The sequence below is a fragment of the Cynoglossus semilaevis genome, chromosome 5 (assembly GCF_000523025.1).
Source record: "Cynoglossus semilaevis isolate Cse_v1.0 chromosome 5, Cse_v1.0, whole genome shotgun sequence".
Taxonomy (NCBI): domain Eukaryota; kingdom Metazoa; phylum Chordata; class Actinopteri; order Pleuronectiformes; family Cynoglossidae; genus Cynoglossus; species Cynoglossus semilaevis.
The window spans coordinates 18,243,772-18,253,571 of NC_024311.1; the positions used below are offsets into that span (position 1 = coordinate 18,243,772).

Consider the following 9,800-nt stretch of genomic DNA (forward strand, 5'->3'; position numbering starts at 1 on the left):
GAACGTAATTTAAAAAAAACAACAAAACAAGACATCAAAGACAATGTCATTCATAAAACTGGCAGCTTCCATAAGAGAGCTTTGAAAATAAAGCATTGCAAAAATACTGCCGAACCTGACTTGACGATATGAAGTTATGATAAAAAAATATATATATGATATATTTATCTATTTTCGCAGGTCCTTTGACGGGCGCCGTATTAGTCTCATAATGATGACGCAGATGTGTCGTTTGTCTGTCCGACAGAAGTCCGTTCTTATAGCCACAGAGGACAGGAACCTCCAAACTGATTTACACCTGTCCATTTGCCCCCCCTTCTCCCTCCTCCTCCCCATCCCGTACTCAAGAAAGGCCATAAATGTTGTCGTAAATTGTCGTAATACCGAGTCCAAATTACATTTTCAAAGCCATAAAGCTAACAGAAGTTTCCAGATTCTCTGAGGTTCACATCTTCAAGTACAGTGAAACAGAGAAAGGAAGTTACTTCAAACTCAACGATATGTATTGTTATGACTGTGTGCAATAGGAAGCCTCCATGTCGTTACGTACTAATCCACTAGGTGGCAATAAAACGACACAAACTAGCCAGTCACAGCAACCCATTATACTCCATTATACCGTCCATTTAAACGTCGTTACTTTCACTTCCGTCTTATTCGCCAACTGTTTGAAAACAAATCACATAAAACAATGCAGCAAAAACATTGCCAACATGTAAACAATACGACAATCTTCATTCCCTCAAAATACTTTTTACTCCATGTTCTTCTATTCACACCTGTTTCAGATGAAACAAAAATGTAACTAAAAAATTATGTTTCTTGTCCTGGAACTACAGGAACGGCGGGAAAAGATTCCCAATAACCTACTTTTGTCAATAGGGAATTTAAGTCCTGCAGTCGAGTTGCGTTAACAGCGCCGACCACAGGACATTATTGGTCATTACAACAGAAATTATTTTAATTTACAGTAAAAGAAAAGAATAACGGAAAATGCCATTTCAGTTATGAAAGACATTTATACACGTTTAATTATGAAAAAATACATGTTTTTATTTTGACCGTCAAATATAATTATCAGCAGCTGTGATTATAACGATAAATTGTATTTTTTAAATAATATTATAAAAGTAATTATTTAGCTGTTAAAGCTACGGGAACATGGAGCTGTTCAGTTTGGTCAGGTATTGATAAAAACCACGGTATTATTGCACAGAAAGTCAGTCCCCGTGCCCCCGGTTGAGGAGGAGCTGACTTGTTTATTCATTCACGTCGTCAGCTCCTCTTCCCTCCTTCCTGCTCCTCCTGCTGCTGCTGCTGCTCCACCATCAGCCACAGTTTACACTGTGTTTCCCATGTTCACGTTCGCCTCCGTCACGTCGCCACCATAAACCCATTTTGGAACCAGGTGAGTTGTCTTTCTGTTTCCGCTTCTTTTCGGCTGGTTGTGTTCGCATGTTCGCTGCCGGCGCTTAGACTTGTCCGGCCCGGGCAGGCAGCGACAGGGCAGCAGCAGGAGGAGGAGAAGCACCAGGAGCAGGAGGAGGAGGAGGCGGTGAAGTGTTTTAACCGTAACTTATCAAATCCATGCCGACCAGGCTGTAAAATGTAGGCGGCCATGGTGTTCGAGGAGACGTCGCCGCTGTCGCCGCGCTACAGACGGCTGTGTGTCGGTGTCGGGCTTCCCCCGAAAACAAATGCTCGATGTAGGTCAGTAACTACAGCCAAAATGTCGTCTGCTTTTTTTTTTTACTTCCACGTTCTGTGGTGCCACAAACAGATGGCGTCGAGGGAGGGATGGAGAGAACGGAGTAAAGAGGGGCATAAAGGAGTCGAGGGGCGACACCAGGCCACACTGTCTGCCCAGCAGTGCACAAACAAACACACAACAAACAAACGAACACACAAACGCAGCGCACACTCCTCCTCCTCCTCCTCCTCCTCCTCCAGACCGAGGTGTCCTCCTCTGCAGGCCTGGCTGCAACAAAGTTTTTAGCCCTCAAGTTAACTGCTGCTCCTGACGACGTGGGTCGGTGTTGGTTTGAGGAGTGAGGAGCGGTGTGTGTTTCTCTGTTGAACGGACACAAAACACGTCCGGTACGTTCAGATACCGTCAGTCGAACCAGACCGAGACGGAGTGTTGGCCCGCACTGCAGCAGATAACCTGTGGTCTGTCCTGGCTGCTGCTGCTGTGCCTGTGCTGGGGGGTTTGGAGGGAGGGGGTGTGACACCTCACCCTGGAGATCATTGGGAGGCCACAGGTATCTCTGCTGTTCTAATGAGGCCACTCCATCTCTGTACTGGCTGTTGATGGATGTGAGAGAGCTTCAACCTGACTCAGAGCAGAGTAGTTTCAGCTTCTTTTACAACACGGCACCCTCCACAAATACATACATTAAAAAAAAAAAAGCATTTAACTGTCAGTGTTTGACAACAGCATATATAGGATTTAACTGTCAGTGTTTGACAACAGCACATTTTCATTGGCTCCACTCAGCATCAGTGTAGTACATGTACACGTACGTGTACACGTAGAAGCTAGTTTCTTCATCTGTTTTAAGGTCATCTGTTTCTGCATGATACGAAGTGTGGTCCTCTTGTCAGTGAATATATGATTACTTTAACATAATTTATCATAGTACTAATGGGTAACTGATTGTTGTTGCTTTCTTTTTTGGATAATTAAAAAACAAATGCAGGAATATTCAAGATGTCGGTGTCTGAAATGTAGACTTGTAATCAGTTGACGGAAGTTCTTTAGCCCGTCTCTGACAAAAAAAAAAAATTCTCTCTCTCTCGACTATTGTTCATAAACATTCCAGGCTTCTTTATAATGATGACACCTAAAATATTTATCTCTCTGATGACCTCATAATCAAAAATAAAAAAACCTGTGCTCAGTCAGTCTATCGTAACAGCTGTGATTGTCTTCTTCTTGCGACTGCTCAGCAACTCACAGTAGCCGAGTCAACACAAACAGAAGGAAGTTGAAGAAGAAGGTAGCGGCGGACTAAACACTGTCGAATGCCTATGATAAAAACAACAACCAAAAAAACTGTTGTGTGAGGTGGTTGTTTATCTAAACAGTCGTCGTGAAACACTTCCTGCCTCCTATCTGTGTCAGACCTTTTTGAAGTTTCATCAGGAAACCATTTGTCTGCATCTGATGGCTTCATTGTGGTTATTCAGAATCGTACGTACATTGTTTCAGAGTGACTCTGTTTCTGCTGAATAAGACACTTCCTCCGAGCTGAAGTTGAAGTACCATGTACAAGTACTGCAGTACTGGAGGTGCATGTTCACTGCCTGGAGCCTGGTTTGTTAGCGGTGCTCGGTTGGTGAAAATCGTCGGTTAAAAATGTATTGCCGTCCCATGGTCATGTGACTAACAGTTTTTTTACTTCAATTGTATCAAACAACAAAACACTCAAATTGACCAGTTAGTGTGACACTGTGCTGTTTCACTGTCAGCAAACCAAAGCTCAACAGTAGGAAAATACAACATGAAAAGTTATGCAAACCTGAAAGTCACGACGGCGTTGCTCGCTGTGATTTATCACCTGCTCTCAGACAACTTTGTCTGCTGCTCACCTCTGTGACTCCATGGTTCTGCAGAACAAGACAAACAAGAAAAAAAAGAGATTCATTTCATAGTTCAGGTGTTGTTGTACTTGTTCTTTGGTTGTTGTGTAGTTGTTGTGTAGTCGTGACAGTCCCACGACTCTATCTTGGAATGTCATAGTTGTTTGCTTGGTCGGTTTTATGTCTCTGATCATCTTCCAAACGTCCTTACTGATGGACAAGCTGAATTGTCTGGATCCCATTGTCCCAGTGAAACAACAAAGACCGTCACCTGCTGCTCATCATCAGATTGTTCAAATGGTCACATGGCACAACATCTTTCAACACACACACAAACCTGAATTCACCCTGCAGGCCAGGCCAGGTTCCTGCTGCGGTGCAGCTGCTGGGGCTGTGAATTATCTGCAGAAAAATCACTTCTGTTTGACACCGCGGTCTCCTAATTGAGTCAGACTGTTCATTTGAAGAGCTCGTTTTTATTTTACATAATGTAAGATGATCCTCTGAGATTTAAAAAATCTCAGGATCACCAACGAAGCGTGTTAAACTGTCAGCAGATTAGGTTGAGATTCTGGGAAATGTCTGGCTTCCAGTTTACCTGCACATTTATTTATCTCTTGGTCGACTTATACGGCGATGAATGAAATTGTTAGGAGTGTGGGTCGATACTGTGCTATTACACTGCTGCTACTACACAATCTGTATGCTACTCAGGGGATCATAAGCTGTTCATCCGTGGATTGTCAGCAGCAGCAGTGTGAATGTGCTGAATGAGGTTCAGCAGAGGGGGAAAAAAAAAACAAAAAAAACCAACGGTACATCAGCTTGTTTTTAAAGAAACAATCACACTTGCAGAAACATGGACAGATCTATTTTTGATTCATGTACATTTAGTCCTTCTCTCCGTCCTTGACGCGGTCCTGAGCCTCGGCGGTTCTAAAGGGTGTAGAACAGCTGATGTTGGTGTCAGCACATTGTGCTGCAGCCAGGGTTAAAAACACAGACGGGTGAGTTTTTTTTTTTTTTGAAAGCACAAAGGCCTAATGTGTAGCCCAGGCCCTGATGGTCACAGCCGTGCAGAACAACCTCTGGAGTGTGAGTGTGATGCTGCTTTGTTTGTGTGTGTGTGTGTGTGTGTGTGTCAGATGTGGTCCTGGTGTCACAGTCCTCCAGTCAACTGTGAACTGAACGCCTATGAAGTTGTTTAGATCATCGTTGCTGCTGAAGCAAAGTGTTGACTCCTAATGACTTAGTTGATGGTTACTGTCACATGACTTAGTTTTAGTTATTCACTAACTCACCCACCCGTCCACTCATCATTGTTATTATGATAAAAAAAAATAGAGGGAACTTGGTTGTGTTTACATGACATTAACTCAGTTACTCTCAGTTAACTAGTCAACCACAACATGCTTAGCCGTGCAGCAGGTCTATCAAATCCAGACAGAGTAACACCCCCCATGTCCCTCCCACCCCCCACCCCGTGCTTCTTCACAGGGGAGGACCTTTAGTGGAAAAGTGGAATCACAGTAAATATTAAATATGTGATTTTAAATTTTCTTCAACATTAAGTTCACTAAACTATAAAATGAGAAAGAAAGAGAAGTTCAACACTGCTACTTTGTTGTTAGCAGACAGAAAGACAGGCCACAAAGGTTAGAACAACGACTCTGTTCATGTCACTGCTGTTGTTTGTCCACACTGGAGGAATGCTTTCATGCTAACAGCACAACAGGGCAAAACTCTCCTCCTCCATTAACGACACCATGAAAGGTTACACTATCCTCGGAGCACTCTCTGGACGACCAACAGTCAGAACCTGGAACTCATCATCGTCGTGATGTGTGATGAACCCACAGCAATAATGAAGAGCTGGGCTGGAGGTTCTGGGCTGGAGGGTTCTGGGCTGGAGGTTCTGGGCCGCAGGTGTCTGGGCTGGAGGTTCTGGGCTGCAGGATTCTGGGCTGGGGGTTCTGGGCTGGAGGATCTGGGCTGGAGGGTCTGGGCTGGAGGTGTCTGGGCTGAAGGTTCTGGGCTGGAGGTTCTGGGCTGCAGGATTCTGGGCTGGGGGTTCTGGGCTGGGGGGTTCTGGGCTGGAGGTGTCTGGGTTGGAGGTTCTGGGCTGGAGGTTCTGGGCTGGTGGTGTCTGGGCTGGAGGTTCTGGGCTGCAGGATTCTGGGCTGGAGGTTCTGGGCTGCAGGATTCTGGGCTGGAGGTTCTGGGCTGCAGGATTCTGGGCTGGAGGTTCTGGGCTGGGGGTTCTGGGCTGGAGGATCTGGGCTGGAGGTTCTGGGCTGCAGGATTCTGGGCTGGGGGTTCTGGGCTGGGGGGTTCTGGGCTGGAGGTGTCTGGGCTGAAGGTTCTGGGCTGGTGGTTCTGGGCTGGAGGATTCTGGGCGGGAGGTGTCGGGGCTGGAGGTGCTGGGCTGGAGGTTCTGGGCTGGGGTGCAGTGGAGTCATATCCATCTGAATTCAGGTGTGTCTGCAGTGGAGTGATATCCATCTGAATTCAGGTGTGTGTCTGGATAAAAACCTGATCAATTTATTATGTGTACTGTGCTGCTGGATGCAGCGGAGAGGAGAGCACGACTGAGGCCTCGGGGCCGTGAACACATGACAACGGAGCTGGAAATCAATCAGTACTGATGAACATGGAACTGGAGCTGGTTCTGTGTTTCAGATGTTCATGTTGATGTGTTTCTGTGAGACGGGTTTTTTCCTCCTCCGTTTGTGGCATCTGTCTGATCCTTCCCTTTTCTTTCTCTACCTCTCTCTGTTTTTCTCGCTCTGGCTCTCTTCCCCTCCCCCTCTCTGTTTCTCTTTCCTTTTCTCTCCCTCTTTCATTCTCCCTTCCTTCTCCTCTTCCTCCCTCCCTCACCCTTTCTTCCTTTCTCTCTGTCACATCGCGCACTGCCCCTCCCTCGCTGTTTTTCTCTTTTTTTCTGTCTATCTCTCCTGCTTATGTTGCTCTCTCTCTCTCTCTCCCCCGTCTGTCTCTCCCATCTCACTCTCCCCCTCCCTTACTCTTCTTTTTTCTGTCTCGCTTCCATTCTTTTGCTCTCTTTTTACATATTCCCCTCCCCCAACGCTGCTACTCATGCCTCTCCCCTTCCCTCCCTCCCTCCCTCTCTCTCTCTCCCTCCCTCTCTCTCTCACTGTGTTCTCTTTATCTCCACTCTCTCCCTCCCTCCCCCTCTCTCTCTGCTTCCTCTCTAATGCCCCATTTTGTCCTCTGCAGTCTCTCTTTCTTCCCTCCATGTTCTCTCTATCCTGTTGTTTACCAAACTGCCATGACATTTATGATAGAAACTTCATTTAAAAAAAACCCAACAATTTCAGTGATGGAAACTGAAACACTTTGTGAACCAACAGTTTCACGTCTTAAACCGTTCCTCCACATTAACATCTGTTCCTTCAGAGCCATCCATTCACCTCCGTCAACATCATCAGCTCTTTTCTCTGACCTGCTCCTCCACTTTGGACTTCACTCCACCGTGGTTGCTTCAGTTTGCCTGTATGCAACAAGTGGCCAGCGTGTCGGGCCACAGAACGACCACAAATGGTAACCATCTTCTTCTGGGAAATGTAACGTAGTTGGACCATGTGACCCACGTCGCAGGTCAGCAGACAGTGTGACCTTAGAAGCTGCTCTGTTCTGGACAGATCAGAACTACAGTCCTCAGATGGCTGAATGGATGAAACGCTAGTGTCACTTATGATGGATGGATGGATGATGGATGGATGATGGAACAGTAGGAACTTGTTCATTCATCTACTACATCCAAAACATGGTACTGGTCACTATGGCGTCAAACGAAGAAGATTTGGATTCACAGCAGACGTTAGACCAGCTGCCATTCTACATTGTGACATGGAACATTGAGCATTCTGCCCCCTGCTGGGTGACCCACTCACTACTTTGCCTAATTGATCCAATCATTAGAACCCTACAATTTAATAAGGCACATGAATTTACTCAGTGGAAGGATGTTGTCTCTCCACCAGAGGACACTGGTTCTGACAACACAACAATAACACAAAGTTAAACATTTACAGTAGGAACAACATTTAATAGATTCCTAAGTTATTTATATGAAATTATTTTATTAATGTTTTCTGTCTAAAATAACACTTTTATATTTGTGCGCTCATCAAATTGGTAAAACTTTGTTTAAATACCAGGAAAATAGTCCTACGACATCAGGGCAGGTCCTGTAACCTTTGTCAGGTGATAGGTTGCATTTCGTTTAAGAAGATTTCTGATTATGTGACTAATATTGTCTAAGTGATCAATATGTCAAATCTATGGCCACCGTCTACACTACACACAAAAAACTCTACTTATTTCTGTGTTTACACAACTGAACCAATGAGACTTTCTTTTAAAAACAAAACCGACGATGATCAATTTAATGGACTCAACGATGCAAAGATTGCGGAGATCGGAAACTTCGACTTGATATAATTAGCCTATTTTCTTAAGGCTATGGGACTGAAATTCTGAATTTAAAAGTGACTTCTGTGTGACTTACGTGTTTTTTTCCCTCTCTTCACGACACATTTTTGACAGATGGGACTAAAACAACTTAGAGTCTGGAAAATAAGGTACATGTATAAAAAAACATGAATGTTTCAACAGTCACCAGATAAAAAAGTTAAATCCCCACAGATGTATGTTATTATGTATGGTATTTTTATTTCAGTTTACCTAATGTATTTGTGTCTGCTGTTGTTTTTGTTTGTCCTGTCTTGCGAGGTAAAAACAGCGTGACATCACTACAGATAAAAAAGCTAAATCCCCACAGATGTATGTTATTATGTATGGTATTTTTATTTCAGTTTACCTAATGTATTTGTGTCTGCTGTTGTTTTTGTTTGTCCTGTCTTGCGAGGTAAAAACAGCGTGACATCACTACACCTGTGTGTCACGTCATCATCAAACATGATTAATGGGATAGAGAACTGGAGGTTCCATGTTTTGACTGTGCAGAAAACAAAACACACATATATATATATGTGTATAGGAATCATAACGAAGTACATTCATTAAGTCCACATCTATTGAAGTTTCCTGTCAAGATTTCTTTGACCGTTTTATGACCTCAAACAACAGTTAATGACACGGTTGTTATTGAGACGTCAACAGTCGCTCTAATCATTATTACTGCCTGAAACCCCCCCCTCAAACGACGACACCTTTGTTTCTCCTCAGGTATATATTTGGTCTGGTCATGTTTTGATATTAGGATATTCCTGACTTCTGTGGACCGTGGCACCACTGACACTGTCTCACTGCTTTACAGTGCACCTAAATTTAGCAGATTCAAAACACATTTAAACTTTGTCACATCTTAAAACCAGTCAGCAGCCCTGTGTATGTGTGTGTGTGTGTGTGTGTGTGTGTGTGAGACAGGAGGAAGTGTCGAACGTCTATTCTCTCCTTCATCTTCTACTTCCCTCTTTTCCCATTGCTTCCATTTCTTTTACCGCATTCTGCTCTGGTCTCCCCATCCCCCTCAATCTCTCTCTTCTTCTCCCTCTCTCACCCTCTCCTTCCTTCACACCCTCTCCCTCTCTTTCATTCGCTCATCTCCTTGTCAGTCACTTTATATCTCTGTCTCTCTCTTCGCATCCATCTCTGCACGACACACACACACACACACCTCCAACAATCCTTCTTCAATCAGAGAGAGGGAGAGAGAAGAAGGGAGAGAGAGGGAGGCAGAGGCAGGGAGACAGGACCTGTCAGTGACAGACAGTGATGGAGGACGTGTAGGTGACTTGGCAGTAGGTGCTTCAGGAACTCAGACCTGTGGTGATGTTGTTGTTGTTGTTGTTTTTTACCAGATTAGAGAAGATAATTCCACATCAGTGAGGTGTGAGCGTCAGGTTTGACTTCAGACCAACTCAGTTCGTCAGTTTGGTGGTTTGTCAGTTTGGTGGTTGGTCAGTTTGGTGGTTGGTCAGCGTCAGGTTTGTGTTTGTGCTGGTTTGAAGTGACTGCTGAAACTATGGTGAGACAGTAGGAGGTGTCGTGGTGGAGGGGGGCGGGCACTGTTGGCCACACCCCCTTCAGCCTCCTGTATAAATGGGAGGCAGAGCAGCTTGTGCTCACACACACACACACACACACACTGAAGACTATCTTTCTTAAAGCACCTGAAACCTCACGGCAGGAGGAGCTTGGTGAGTTTATCACTTGTAGCTGTCAATGATGAG

At 44.7% G+C, this 9,800-nt stretch overlaps 1 protein-coding gene across 4 annotated transcripts in view; it reads left to right on the forward strand.

Moving 5' to 3' along the window:
- The first annotated feature begins 1,103 nt into the window (after positions 1-1,103).
- Positions 1,104-9,800, forward strand: part of znf710b (zinc finger protein 710b) — a 16,468-nt gene continuing 7,771 nt past the window's right edge. Inside the window, exon 1 of one of the 4 annotated variants that reach the window (XM_008310912.3) lies at positions 1,104-1,408. The gene's annotated coding sequence lies outside the window, so the exon portion shown is untranslated. The other 3 variants (XM_008310911.3, XM_017032443.2, XM_017032442.2) reach the window with 3 other exon arrangements.